This window comes from Heptranchias perlo, chromosome 11 (assembly GCF_035084215.1).
Source record: "Heptranchias perlo isolate sHepPer1 chromosome 11, sHepPer1.hap1, whole genome shotgun sequence".
NCBI classification, from domain to species: Eukaryota; Metazoa; Chordata; class Chondrichthyes; order Hexanchiformes; family Hexanchidae; genus Heptranchias; species Heptranchias perlo.
Window position 1 is genome coordinate 31,659,014 of NC_090335.1, and position 15,999 is coordinate 31,675,012.

At 42.8% G+C, this 15,999-nt stretch overlaps 1 protein-coding gene across 13 annotated transcripts in view; it reads left to right on the forward strand.

Annotated features, from left to right (window-relative positions):
* dmd (dystrophin) overlaps positions 1-15,999 on the forward strand; it is a 1,591,310-nt gene that overhangs the window by 1,389,191 nt on the left and 186,120 nt on the right. The window lies entirely within an intron of this gene.

Consider the following 15,999-nt stretch of genomic DNA (forward strand, 5'->3'; position numbering starts at 1 on the left):
TCTTAGTGGTTACAAAGTATTATTGCCACAAGCCTGGGGAAGAGAAAAAAAATCACCATAAAAGTGTTGGATACAAATAAATCATAATAAGTAAAAATGTCTCAGCGTGCTACCTTGTACTGGAACAAAGTAAAAGTAAGAAGTGTATTGCAGAGGGAATGATTGTTTATTTTTACGCATAGCTTCCTTTGAGGAGCACCAGGCCAGGGGATTTGGCAAGAACTGCAGAAACTGGCAGAAACGTATGTGAGGCTAATTAACATTCTGTATAAAAACACACATCAGAAAAAGTAGCCCAAGAGAGTGGCACGGCACTTGCTATGTCAGCTTTAATGACTCAGCGGGTGGAAGGCAACATTTCTGCAAGAAAACCTTTCTTTTCTTCGCTGCCAGCTTTTGAAGCTCCTGCCTTTTTCTTTCTGTTGTGCCCTCCTGGCTGCCTGTGTTATAACGGGAAATTGGTGCTAATTGGAAGCAGTGGGATGTGAGCGGAACTAATGGCAGCAGTAGCTGCTCTAGTTTATCCTGAAGGGCAATGGATTGCGGTGGAAATAGGCAGAAAGACCTTGGGTAGATCGCTGAATGAAAGCAAGCTTTGTATACTGGCACTGTTGCAGCGTGTGTGTGTGTGTGTGTGTGTGTGTGTGTATATAAAACTGTGGGGAACGTTTTCCAAATCAATGGAAAACTAGAAAGAGTTTTTAAAGAAAAAGGGAACAGAAATAAATATCAACGTAACCTCTGAATAAACTGAGAACAGTGATAGAGGATAAAGCAGTATGGAACTAGACTTTTGCTGGAATGCCTGGGATTGGAACAAATACAATTTCAGTACAGTGAGTACATTTTAACTGGACTGTAAAGTCAATTATACTGCCCTAGATCTCAAATTTACGAGCAGTTTTCAGAAGGTATAAGGTTAGTTTTATGAGCTAAAGAAAACAGCTTCACAGTTTGACAATATACGATTCGATATCAACTGTTAAGCAGTGTTGGTATTTAACTCATTGTTGTACTGTGCCTTTGAATTAATTACAAGAAAGGATTCTCACGAGTTGGAACCAGAAATTCAATCTGCACTGATGCGTGCACATTTCCACAGGAGTAGTAAAACTGTTCAGAATAAGCTGCCCAATGGTAACTCTGAAAGCAGTTCAGTTTGGCACTTGCCTCTTCATGTCATAAAGGGTAACTAGAGAAAATATTATGAGGCTGTAATTTTGTACATGCAAATTAAGGTAAGTGTTATGCTGCATTGAGATTACTGATTCCACATTCAGAACTGGAACCTGGTAGAGAGTAAAATAACCATGGGGTGGTTTAATGCTGAGACCAATTCAGAAGCAGCACATCTGACACCCCATCAACTTTATTCCACCATTTCATTCTCTCAGTTCTATCTGCCATATAAACCAACATAGGTACAGACCTGCAGATGCAGCATCTGATGGTTGTAACTGCTCAGCACAAGTTAAGGTATCAAGTCTTAATTTAAAAAACTGTATTCAGCAAGGCTCACAGTTTTTGAGTAAAATGTTTGCTATTTTGGTCAATGTATCTGTGTTGCTGTAAAAACAAAATTAATGGAGAAAAGCCCAGCTCTGTTCATGTTGACAAGTATGCAATCACATCTTGCTGTTTGGCTGTCTGCAGTGGTTTGACTGTGGTAATTATTGGCTTGTTTCCATGAAGGAGATAGAAGCTGATTTTGTCTGATGGTCGTACTTTAGCTTCATCGTCTATTCAGCTAAGTAGCATAACTTTTTGGTGCAATGGTAATACCTTGATGCTTTCCAATTGTTCATCAGAGTCCTGAAAAAAAAGTGGGACCTCATCTTAAGTATGGTGACCTCTCTTGAGAGTGAGGCAACACCCCATTTGACATAGATGGCTCAGCTGGTGAAGTCGGCATGTAACTGAGCCATGTAGATCCAGGTCTGTGCTGAATTAGTTGTTCTCAGTTGAGCAGCAGTAATTGGGGACACTTCACAGCACCACTGGTCTAAAGGGAAAATCAACCTGGGTTTCTGCTCCTGATTGCCATTCAGTGACCCCTGCTGGAGAGTCAATATATATGGATGTTTGCTGAAGACAGGATTAGGTCAATAGTCTGCTCACACAGCATGGTCACTTGGATGAGATCCTGGATGGTGACCAGAACCCCACACCAGCATGAATCAGCACCTTCCTGAGTGGAGGGGGGAAAATGGGGGGGAAAAATAAATGACACCTAAAATTGAGGTAGACATTAGCATACTGCTGTTGGATAAGTTCAATCGTTTGGAAAGCTTGGAATAGGACACTTGAACAAAGCCTCCACTCCAAGTAATTCTGTTTCAATATTATCTCACATGTTATTAAGCCAATTTTCTTTTTGTTAATTTTCTTCCCTTAATCTTCCTTTCCTGAACACAGTGACTCATACTTAAGGTATGATTGCACAGGTAGCTACCGCCCTCTGGTATCTCATCCAATTGGCTGTGTGTGAATTTTGGAAGGCTGATTAACAGTGAGGGCCATCACAGACCAGCCCAATCATGTCCTTACTTTGCATTCGAAGTGTGCACTTCTAAAACAGTCAGAAGATAGCGATCAGAAGCAGGAATCTTTACTGATTTTTTCCCCTTTCTAGTTAGGGAACATTAAAGCCTGTTGTATCCATCCTCTGCCGCGCTGTCAAGAATAGAGATCGATGATGGGACTTACCTGGTCTATATGTCTCCATATCACACCACATTGTGTATTTACCAGATTAAATCTATTTATTTTGATGCAAAGAATAATTTACAGAACATGTGTGATGGGATTTATTTCCCTCAATAAACAACAAAAGCCTAGAAATTACTGTGCACAATATTAGCAATGAACACTTGGCGTGTTCGTATGACATTACTTGGTCCACCATTCTAACATGGGGTGTTAATCATACCCATAATGCAGTTACCAGTGGAGTGGGTTAACCCTTCTGTTAAAATAACTAAATGATGTCGTATGAGTGCGCTAAGCATTTGTACAATAATATCAGACACTGTAATTTCCAGGCTAAAGTCCAGTGTGCGGTATCATACCTCGTGTTCATGATCATGAATTCAGTTGTATTTTAGGTAAGTAATTAAAACTAAATTAAGAAAATGTGATCAAAATATTAACTTTAAATGGAAGTAAAGTATTAAATCAAAATATCAACTTTAAGATGTGGTTCAGTGACATTGCTTTGAACCATTTTCCCCCCTCACAGTACCTCGTGTTCTCTGTTTTGACCTCATGGTAACAGATAAAATGGGAAAACTACGGGAGGAGGGAATGACCCTGGGCTCTCGGGTGCAGTGTCTGACTCTTTATTCCTGGTAACTAGGAACAGAAATGACAGTGGCACATAGACACACCACAAGTGTTTTTAAATGTCCATTAATGTGTTCATGTGGGATCTATGCATGTCGCAGTGCTGCACCTGGTAAGAGTTTTGCATTGGGTTGCGAAATAGTGGTTATTGTTATATCTGTGCTCACACTAGCAGATCATGTACCTGTGCAAAGCTTCTTGAATCACTGTTGCTAAGCGTAGATGCTGTGGTGTGATGTGACATTATTTAGCCAATGCTGAAGAACAGGTGTTTTCATTTATTTTCTCCTTCAAAACCTCTCTTAACACTGCTGAGCATTGTAATAGGGAAGTCGATTTGAAGAATAAATTGTGCCTTAGACTTATGGCCTGATTGTAAATCAAATCACAGTGGAATCAATTCTTCTAGTATACTCACCTTAGTATGTTGATTCTACCATGTTAATTATGTCCTCCATACATCTAAATAGTCAGTGCCTTACTGGAAGAACTAACTGTCATTCTAAGTTTCATCTCAGTTTGAAAACCATTGTCCCCGATTTTAACTGCCCCCACCTGGCAGAAGCAGGATGGGGAGGCAGTTAAAATAACGGGTGTCAGTTATCCCCACCACTCCCACTTCCTTCCCAGCGTGTCCTCATATTAATCTGCTCTTTTGAGAAGGTGAGCAGGAGACCCACAGGAAGGAAGCGGGGTCCTGTTTTAAATATGCAGATCTTGTCTGATGATGTCATCAGGGACAATCTGCAATTTCAAACTAAGGCCTGAGGGGTGGAGGGTGAGGGGGCAGTGTCGGCTTCCCTGTCAGGCAAAACCTACTGGAGCTGGATCCTGATCCGGAAGAGGCTCAGAAGATAAGTTTTACATTTATTTTTCAGGTTTCCTTGTGGGCCAGAAGGGGCAGTAGCCTCCCTTGCACCGACCGGGCTACCCACCCCTCCCCCCCTCCCCCCCGGATCGTGGCAAGACGGCCCCCTTCCCCCTGATCGCGGCCAGACCCCCCCACTAACTGCCGGGGACCATCCCCATGAGTCCCCAGCTATGGCCACCTGCCGCTTGTTTGTGCTCAGGCTGTCAATTTGACTGGCTGTGGGGTGGGAGTCTGCATTCTTTTATTTAAGTGAGGCCCCTCTGTTAAGATTGGCAGGGCCCCATGTCCCCGGCCTTGCCGGGTTTTCCCCGTGCTACCACACCCACCGCCCCCTCCCCGCCTCCCCATTAATATCGGGACCATTAATTTTAGAGTGAAAGGCCTAAAAATTGGATCACAGCAGTAATGAACTGGAAGCAGCACATCAATCTGGGTTTTTACCAAGTCTCTGAATGCTTTAGCATTCAGCTTCACCTTGTGCCAAAACATGTGCTAAACTCCTCAATGTATGCACACCTTGTGCAGGGTAAATCTTGGGTATGGATAGGAAATTAGCTGAAGGGTAGAGTACAATGCGTACTCATTTGATAAGATACATCAAGGGGAGGGGAAGGGCTGTGCACGATGCCCCAGGGATTGGTGTTGTGAGACCACTGCTGTTTCCAGTTTATATCGAAGACACTGGGAAACCCAATGCAAGTTGGTCAAATTTGCAGATGATACTAAACTAGGGGAGGTAGTGGAATCAGAGGAGGCAGCTCAAAAATTGCAGAATGTGTTGGACAAAGTATATAAGTGGGCAGAACGATGACAGATGAAATTTAATACAGACAAATGTAAAATACTGCACATAGAAAGGAAAAATGGAATAGAGAGCCACATATCCAAGTTTGCCGATGACACAAAGATAGACAGCATTGTAAGCAATGTAGATGGAAGCATAAAATTACAGAGAGATATTAATAGATTAAGTGAGTGGGCAAAACTGTGGCAAATGGATTTCAATGTAGGCAAGTGTGAGGTCATCCACTTTGGACCTAAAAAGGATAGATCAGAGTACTTTCTAAATGGCAAAAAGCTCGAAACAGTGGAGGTCCAAAGAGACTTAGGGGTCCATGTACATAGATCATTAAAATGTCATGGACAGGTACAGAAAATAATCAAAAAGGCTAATTGAATCCTGGCCTTTATATCTAGAGAACTAGAATACAAGGAGGTAGAAATTATGCTACAGCTATACAAAGCCCTGGTTAGTCCACACCTGGAGTACTGTGTTCAGTTCTGGGCATCGCACCTTAGGAAGGAGTGCAGCGTAGATTTACTAGAATGATACCTGGACTCCAAGGGTTAAATTACCAGGAGAGATTACACAAACTAGGGTTGTATTCCCTGGAATTTAGAAGATTTGATTTGATCAAAGTTTTCAAGCTATTAAGGGGAACTGATAGGGTAGATAGAGAGAAACTATTTCCGCTGGTTGGGGAGTCTAGGCCTAGGGGATATAGCCTAAAAATTAGAGCCAGGACTTTCAGGAGTGAAGTTAGGAACCGCTTCTACACGCAAAGGGTGGTAGAAATTTGAAACTCTCTTCCGCAAACAGCAGTTGATGCTAGCTCAGTTGTTAATTTTAAGTCTGAGATTGATAGATTTTTGTAAAGTATTAAGGGATATGGGGCTAAGGCAGGTATATGGAGCTAGGTCACAGATCAGCTATGATCTCATTGAATGGCGACACAGGCTTAAGGGGCTAAATGGCCTATTCCTGTTCCTATGTCGTGCTTTACTAATCTGATGGGAGTTTTTGACAGTATTACTGACATAGGGGGAAAAGGAAAAGCAATTCTTAGTGTATAGTTAGATTTTTACAAAGCTTTTGACAAAATTCATAACCAGTAATCAGTGGCTCAGGTAAGGAGTCATAGAATGTATTACACAAGTGTCCGGAACCAGTTGGTATGCACCTTAAAACACGGAAGGGGTTTAGTGAGAAAGTAATGAAGGGGCTAACCATGACTTTTCAAAATTCATGACAGACGGGAGCTGTGACAAAGGTTTGGAGGATGCAAACATTACATCTCTGTTCAATAAGGGGGAAATAAATAAGCCAGACAAATATCTGTTGGTTAGCCTTATGTCAGTAGTAGGAAAATTACTAGAAGCCATAATTAGAGATAAAATAAATGAATAGCTGGAAGGGATTAATCAGAGATAGTTAACATGGATTTGTGAAGAGTAGGTCATGTTTGACCAACCTGCTAGAGGCCCTGAAATTGCACGGGGATTTCTTACCGTAACTCTGGTTTCCACTCATCTCCTGCCAGAGTTATGATGGGACCCCAAGTAATTTCAGGGCCAGAATCTTTTGAGAGAATAACAAAAAATATAGACTGAGGGATGTGGTAAATATAGTTTATCTGGACTTACAGAAAGCGTTTAATAAAATGCCACGTATGAAATTCAGTTGTTAAAATTAGAGATCATCGTGTGAAAGAGAAAGTGACATAGATAGAGAAATGTCTGAAAGGTAACACAGCAAACTGTTGCGAAAAATACACGTTTCTCCGATGAACTAGTGGGTAATGGAATGCCCCAGACATCGGTGTTGAGGCCACTTTTGTTCTCTGCGTCCATCAATGATCACATCCCAATCAGCCAATCAGAGAATGAACCCTTTATCCCTACTGTCTCGAAATAGAGGTGAATACATGAAGACACTCTGGGGATAAATTAAAGCTCAAGTATAAGTTGGTGTTACAGATACCAGTCTAAGTCACATAGAATCTGCAGAAGTGCATATGGCCCAACTGGTCCATGCCAATTTTTATATACCACATGAGCCTTCTCCCACTAATTACCACTTTCCACCCTGCCCCTGGATCCCTCTGTTCCATTTTCCTTCTGAAGAAGTTTGTGTATCATTAGGAGAGTTAGCAAAGTGCTACTTTATTTTTTTTGTATCTACAGAGGTATAAGTTGCAAGTTCACTACTCGAGTGAAATGTGTTGTATTAACTTTCTGCTACGGTTTAATTTTTACTCTTCATAATCCTGATTGGTAGTTTATAGCCTCAGTTGCATGATCTCTGTGTATTTATTCTTTCACTATTTGAAGATGAATATGAGAGGGTCCATGTTAATTCTAGCTAAATACAATAACAAGGATGTTCGATTTGACCGGTCGAGGTTATGTTACCATATATGATACTTATAAGTTCACACTTCAGCTTGTAGGTAGCAAAAGTTCACTTGCAGGAGTGGTCCTTGGTCTACTCTGAAGCTTTCTACTAGAATGTACAAGATCCATCCAGGAAGGAACCTCCTGCCAATAGTTTTTCTTTGCTAGGATTCTCCATGTGGTGGTATGACTGAAATTAGGAACTCAGCATGTGAGGAATTTCAGGCAAAAATCACATACTATCACTTAGTGGCATAGCACAATGGCCATCCAACATAACATGTGCCAGTCAGAGCATTTACTGTCTACATTTGATAAAAACAGATAATCCACTGGGCTCATATCATCAAAATTTCTGTAGTCCAGTAAATCTCCAGGTAACCTGGGACTACCTGATAATTATTATGAACTTTGTAGGGGTAAGAATTGACAATAGCTACAATTAATTGTGACACAGTGCTATATATTTCAAACTTTGTCCTATTCATTCGGCCTGCATTTTTCTTTGTTGGTATCCGTTATCAGAGAGACTATCTTAGCAGCATGTGCGGAGGTTGATCCATTCCCAGTGCTTGTTTAACAGATGGAACATGCTATTTATTTGGATACACAACTCCAGATTGGCACATACCAATTATAAAATAAATGGTCCAAGATTTTATCCTGCTCTATTTTTGAGAATCAAGAGCTAGCAATCAGGTTATGTTTGTCTTTCTGTGAAGCATGGCAAATTTGAATTAGCAAAGGTTTATCAATATTTGGATATTAATGGTGCAGTATTTTTGCTGCAGTGATTAACAGTCATAGTAAAGATGCGAACCACGTTGTTCTCAATGTTTGCATTATGCCCTGCGTTAGACTTGTTATTCTTAAAGCTGTGATCATCTATTTCCTAATTTTATGGTGTGGGATTTTTGTTGCTTGTAGGAGATCCATGTTACCAATTGCACTTCTAGTATCAGTGCTGGTTTAAAATATGAGTGTCATATACGACTATCAGGCTGTCAGACATTATCTGCAGTGACTGGGTTGAAGTAACCTTGCTGGAGCTGACATTGTATTTTTTTTCATAAGTTGCATCCCTCTCAAATTTACTCAGGAGCTTACAAACTGCAAACATAATCTAAATGAACCATGGTCACTGGGTCCTGACTTATATATTACTGTCAGCTGTGAAGTAATGACTGGGGGCTGATTTGGAGCCATTGTCTGGTAGATGCAATGGGACTTGTCACTAATTAAACAATTAATAATTGTTCTTCTTAAAGATCGGATTTGCTTACTAATCAGGTTTGTGAATTGGCTTAGCATTGTGATACTGTGATTGTTTATGTGTATGAATCATTTGTAAGTGGTGTACAGTTAGGAGGGAGTGGCCCTGGGAGTCCTCAACATTGACTCCGGGCCCCATGAAAACTCACGGCATCAGGTCAAACAGGGGCAAGGAAACCTCCTGCTGATTACCACCTACTGCCCTCCCTCAGTTGATGAATCAGTCCTCCTCCATGTTGAGCACCACTTGGAGGAAGCACTTAGGGTAGCAAGGGCACAGAATGTACTCTGGGTGGGGGACTTCAATGTCCATCACCAAGAGTGGCTTGATAGCATCACTACTGACTGAGCTGGCCGAGTCCTGAAGGACATAGCTGCCAGACTGGGCCTGTGGCAGGTGGTGAGCGAACCAACACGAGGGCAAAACTTACTTGACTTCGTCCTCACAATCTACCTGTTGCAGATGCATCTGTCCATGACGGTATTGGTAGGAGTGACCACCGCACAGTCCTTGTGGAGACCAAATCCCGTCTTCACACTGAGCGCACCATCCAACGTGTTGTGTGGCACTACCACTGTGCTAAATGGGATAGATTCAGAACAGATCTAGCAGCTCAAAACTGGGCATCCATGAGGCGCTGTGGGCCATCAGCAGCAGCGGTATTGTATTCCAGCACAATCTGTAACCTCATGGCCCGGCATATTCCTCGCTCTACTATTATCAAGAAGCCAGGGGATCAATCCTGGCTCAATGAGGAGTGCAGAAGAGCAGCACCAGGCGTACCTAAAAATGAGGTGCCAACCTGGCGAAGCTATAACACAGGACTACATGCATGTTAAACAGCGGAAGCAACATGCTGTAGACAGAGCTAAGCGATTCCACAACCAACAGATCAGATCAAAGCTCTGCAGTCTAGCCACATCCAGTCGTGAATAGTGGTGGACAATAAAACAACTAATTGGAGGAGGAGGCTCTGTGAACATCCCCATCCTCAATGATGGCAGAGTCCAGCACGTGAGTGCAAAAGTTAAGGCTGAAGCGTTTGCAACCATCTTCAGCCAGAAGTGCTGAGTGGATGATCCATCTCAGCCTCCTCCCAATATCTCCACCATCATAGAAGCCAGTTTTAAACCAATTCGATTCACTCCACGTGATATCAAGAAACGGCTGAGTGCACTGGATACAGCAAAGGCTATGGGCCCCGACAACATCCCAGCTGTCGTGCTGAAGGCTTGTGCTCCAGAACTAGCTGCGCCTCTAGCCATGCTGTTCCAGTACAGCTGCAATACTGGCATCTACCCGACAATGTGGAAAATTGCCCAGGTATGTCCTGTCCACAAAAAGCAGGACGAATCCAATCTGGCCAATTACCGCCCCATCAGTCTACTCTCAATCATCAGCAAAGTGATGGTACGTGTCGTCGACAGTGCTATCAAGCGGCACTTACTCACCAATAACCTGCTCACCGATGCTCAGTTTGGGTTCCGCCAGGACCATTCGGCTCCAGACCTCATTTCAGCCTTGGTCCAAACATGGACAAAAGAGCTGAATTCCAGAGGTGAGGTGAGAGTGACTGCCCTTGACATCAAGGCAGCATTTGACGGAGTGTGGCACCAAGGAGCCTTCGTAAAATTGAAGTCAATGGGAATCAGGGGAAAACTCTCCAGTGGCTGGAGTCATACCTAGCACAAAGGAAAATGGTAGTGGTTGTTGGAGCCCAATCATTTCAGCCCCAGGACATTGCTGCAGGAGTTCCTCAGGGCAGTGTCCTAGGCCCAACCATCTTCAGCTGCTTCATCAATGATCTTCCCTCCATCATAAGTCAGAAATGGGGATGTGCACTGATGATTGCACAGTGTTCAGTTCCATTCGCAACCCCTCAGATAATGAAGCAGTCGGTGCCCGCATGCAGCAAGACCTGGACAACATCCAGGCTTGGGCTCATAAGTGGCAAATAACATTCGAGCCAGACGTTTGCCAGGCAATGACCATCTCCAACAAGAGAGAGTCTAACCACCTCCCCTTGATATTCAACGGCATTTCCATCGCCGAGTCCCCCACCATCAACATCCTGGGTCACCATTGACCAGAAACTTAACTGGACCAGCCACATAAATACTGTGGCTACAAGAACAGGTCAGAGGCTGGGTATTCTGTGGCGAGTGACTCACCTCCTGACTCCCCAAAGCCTTTCCACCATCTACAAGGCACAAGTCAGGAGTGTGATGGAATAGTCTCCACTTGCCTGGACGAGTGCAACTCCAACAACACTCAAGAAGCTCAACACCATCCAGGACAAAGCAGCCCGCTTGATTGGCACCCCATCCACCACCCTGAACATTCACTCCCTTCACCACCGGCGCATCGTAGCTTCAGTGTGTACCATCTACCAGGTGCACTGCAGCAACTCGCCAAGGCTTCTTCGACAGCACCTCCCAAACCCGTGACTTCTACCACCTAGAAGGACAAGGACAGCAGGCACATGGGAACAACACCACCTGCACGTTCCCCTCCAAGTCACACACCATCCCGACTTAGAAATATATCGCCGTTCCTTCATTGTCGCTGGGTCAAAATCCTGGAACTCCCTACCTAACAGCACTGTGGGAGAACCTTCACCACACGGACTGCAGCGGTTCAAGAAGGCAGCTCACCACCACCTTCTCAGGGGCAATTAGGGATGGGCAACATAGGCTGGTCTTGCCAGCAATGCCCACATCCCATGAACAAATAAAAAGAAAATGAACAATTACCATTAATCTTATTACTTTATGAACCTTTAATGCTCCGGCATCAAATTCCCCTCTGTGCTATTTTAATGGAGACCTTAATCTGCTCGTGCTGAAATTACAAGTAATTTTCATTTTAAAATAAAAACAGATAGTGATAGAATTACAGAGCATATCCATCAGTACCTGAAAAGAGAAAGGATAGGTTACTGCTTTCGGGTTTATTTTCTTTTTGAAGATAAGTAAGCTTCTACGAGGACTAGGTTTTTGCCATTTCTTGTATTCTATGAAAAGCAACTTTTTGAAGATTTTGGATATCTTATGACCCATCTAGAATAGTTACTGCTGTTTCAATAAGCTCTTTTAAAAATGAGCTGGACAGATGTTTGTGAAAAGATTGCCAATTGTGAAGACAAGTATTGGTATCGATGATCAGATGCTCCAAATATCACTATAACTAAGTTACCATGACTAAATTCTGTGGGAACCATTGGAATGCCTGCTGCAAAGCTTAGTCAGCAATGAAATGAATGACTGGTTAATCAGTTTTTGGTGATAATCTCTTTGGCCCAGAACAGTGAGAGAATTCCCTGCTCTTCTGCGGACGGATGGGGTATTCTGACAATGCAGCAACCCCTCAGTACTGCACTGCAGAGTAAACCTAGATTATGCGCTCAAATCCTGCAATGATGCTTCAACCCACAATCTCTGACTCGGAGGCAAGAATGCTATTAACTGATGTGTATATATAGGTGAGCAACACAGGACTTGGGGAAAACAGAGATGTCTTCTGTGGGGCATACAGTATAGTAAATGTTTAGCGCCAGTCTTGGAACCTGACACCCAAGTGGCAGCTTGATATTTCAGTGTATGGTTGCATTTTCATATACAAAGCTCTAAGTTACACAAGCCAGTCCAGAGCAAATAGGGAATTAACTGATGGATCAGAGCAAAAGCACCACCAATAGCTGCCAGTTCTTTCTTATATTGTCTTGAAGACTGTGCAGCATTATTGTTTTGTTTTACATAATACTGCGCAGGCTTCGAGACATTGGGGGTAATTTTCACTTTGGGCACGAGCAGAAAACTAGTGGTTGCAGATCAGCTGCCTGCTATACACCCCGCCTGATTTACCTTTCCAGTGGAATATCAGGCAGGGTGTACAAGGGACATCCGATCTGCAACCATCAGTTTTTCGCCTGCGCCCAAAGTGAAGATTACCCCCCTTATCTTCAATAAATTAAGCCAGGGCATTATTTTTGGTGCTAACTGAACACTGCGAAACATTTTATTTTATCAATATCCACAATAGTTGTTGGTCCAACGGTCAATTGCAAAAAAAAATTCCTTTTCAGTATAATTTTCTCATGGAAAAACAGTATCAGAGAAGTCAGTTTTCTTACTGTGGTGTCATTTATTCAAATCAAACATATTTTCCCTTTTAAAAGAACCATAGAATCATAGAAAATTTACGGCACAGAAGGAGGCCATTCGGCCCATCATGATCCGCCAGCCGAAAATGAGCCACCCAGCCTAATCCCACTTTCCAGCACTTGGTCCATAGCCTTTTAGGTCACGGCACTTCAGGTGCACATCCAGGTACTTTTTAAATGAGTTGAGGGTTTCTGCCTCTACCACCCTTTCAGGCAGTGAGTTCCAGATCTCTACCACCCTCTGGGTGAAAAAAGTTTGCCTCAATTCCCCACTAATCCTTCTATCAATCACTTTAAATCTATGCCACTTGGTTATTGACCTCTCTGCTAAGGGAAATAGGTCCTTCCTATCCACGCTATCCAGGCCCCTCATAATTTTATACACCTCAATTAAATCACCCCTCAGCCTCTATTCCAAAGAGAATAATCCCAGCCTATCCAACCTTTCCTTATTGCTAAAATTCTCCAGTCCTGGCAACATCCTCGTAAATCTCCTCTGTACCTTCTCTAATGCAGTTACATCCCTCCTGTATTGTGACCAGAACTGTACACAGTACTCAAGCTGTGGCCTAACTAGTATTTTGTACAGTTCCAACATAACCTCCCTGCTCTTATATTCTGTGCCTTGGCTAATAAAGGAAAGTACACCATATGCCTTCTTAACCACCTTATCTACCTGTCCTGCTACCTTCAGGGATCTGTGGACATGCACTCCAAGGTCCCTTACTTCCTCTACACCTTTCAGTATCCTCCCATTTATTGTGTACTCCCTTTCCTCGTTTGCCCTCCCCAAATGCATTACCTCACACTTCTCCAAATTGAATTCCATTTGCCACTTTTCTGCCCATCTGACCAGTCCATTGATATCTTCCTGCAGTCTACAACTTTCCTCCTCACTATCAACCACACGGCCAATTTTTGTATCATCTGCAAACTTCTTAATCATGGCCCCTACATTTAAGTCCAAATCATTAATATATATCACAAAAAGCAAGGGACCTAGTACTGAGCCCTGCGGAACCCCACTGAAAACAGCCTTCCAGTCACAAAAACACCCGTCGACCATTACCCTTTACTTCCTGCCACTGAGCCAATTTTGGATCCAACTTGCCACCCTCCCCTGGATCCAATGGGCTTGTACTTTTTTGACCAGTCTGCCACGTGGGACCTTGTCAAAAGCCTTGCTAAAATCCACGTAGACGACATCAAATGCACTACCCTCATCGACCATCCTTGTTACCTCCTGAAAAAATTCAATCAAGTTAGTCAGACACAACCTTCCCTTAACAAATCCATGCTGGATGCTGGATGCAATGAGAGGAGAAGAATATGGCCCTATCATTGTACTTGGAGGATATTGAACAATGTACATGGAAATACACCTCTAAATATTTAGCTGTGTGAATCTGACACTTGTTTTTCCCTCCTGCCCTGTATATCCACAAACGCTTCTGGGATCTTGGGTGCAACAGAGGGGGATCCAAAAAAGTTGTACAATTCAGGGATGTCCTCTTCAAAATAAAAGCTTGTATTATCTTTAAATTATACGAATGGTGGCTATAGCCTGTAAGTTACTGTCAACGATGTTATCCATACAACCATTTAACATGTATATATCTAATGTGCAGACTGAATCGTCTCAATGAGGTCTTGAAAGCACTGTACAAATGTGGCATGCAGGCTGACCCTCAAGGCATTCATTGAGCCAGCGGTAGCTGTCACTTCAATGTCGTTATAAGCTCTACCTGACATCTTGATGCCACAGAAATCTCTCAGGCTGCCACAATTTTCAGTTTGTTCTGCAGGTTATGAGAAACTTCCTGCAATGTTTTGCAGATGGGGATAGTAGACTCCTCCCACTTATCATCACCTCAATCATATGTGTAGAAACCACGTCTACTGCCTCCGCATGAGATCAGAGTTCCAGAATCGTTGTTCTTTTTGCTGAACCCCTGAGATCTGGGTCCCCAGGCTCATTAGCTAAGGGCAGTTGTGTCGCTATTCCAGTTTAATTTCTGGTCAATGGTGACCCCCAGGGTGTTGATGGTGGAGGATTCAGCGATGGTAATGCCATTGGGTGTCAAGGGGAGATGGTTAGGCTCTCTCTTGTTGGAGATGGTCATTGCCTGGCATTTATGTGGTGCGAATGTTACTTGCTACTCGTCAGTTCAAGCCTGGATGTTGTCCAGGTCTTGCTGCGTGCGGCCATGGACTGCTTCATATTTCTGAGGAATTGCGATTGGAGCTGAACACTGTACAGTCATCAAAAATGCTGATGGACCTGCTCTGTATTTCCAGAATTCTTCTATTTTTCTTTGAATTTTCAATTATTTCCAGTGTTTTTGTTCCCTGCGGCCCACTTGGCAGATACAGTTTGTTGTTTTTAGCTATGTTTATGATTTAGGTGGGAGTAGATGCCTCAAATACTTTGGCTTATAATCTCTTGTCTAGGATTTGTCCGATGTTGAAGGTCCTGACAGTTTGGGGTATCAGAGTTTAGCCACATCGATACTCTCGCACTATGTTTCTTTTTTGAGAGGATGCATGTAGGAAGGATCATGAGGATGAAACGAAAACAATTGCCTAATGTACAGAAAAGCAAAATGCTCACTAAATGCTGTACAGTAGGCCCAATCAGTCCTGTAGGTGGGTTGGTATGCTGGGATATGCTTAGCTGTTTGTAAATAGGAGTGTGTCATCTGTTTGAGGAATGTTCACATGCCAGAGCCCTTTAAAATTTAAAGAGATTTGAGAACTGTGATGCTTTTTTATTCGATAAAAGACAAAGCTAATTTTATGAGTGGTCTATTCAACTGTTGTGCTGCTGAAAGGCCTCCTACATTGACTACCCTGAATGATGGTTTTTGTATCCTTTGGGTTGGTTATGCATTATTGAATGTTGAGGCTGGTTCCTTTCCAGTGACAAATTATTGAACAGAAAGCACACAAGAGTCTTTGCTTTCCCAAGTAAACCATCCCAGGCACGATGCAGATGCCTCAAAACCTCTGCATCCTTCCGAGGTTTAGACTCAAAATGTTACAAAGAAAAACTTATTACATAAAGGTCAGCAGCATCAGGAGTATATTTTTTGTTTTGTTTTGTTTTATCTTATTTTGTTGTCAATCTTTTTTCCAATTTCTTATTGAATTGAGTATAACGTTAAGTCAGGCATGGTT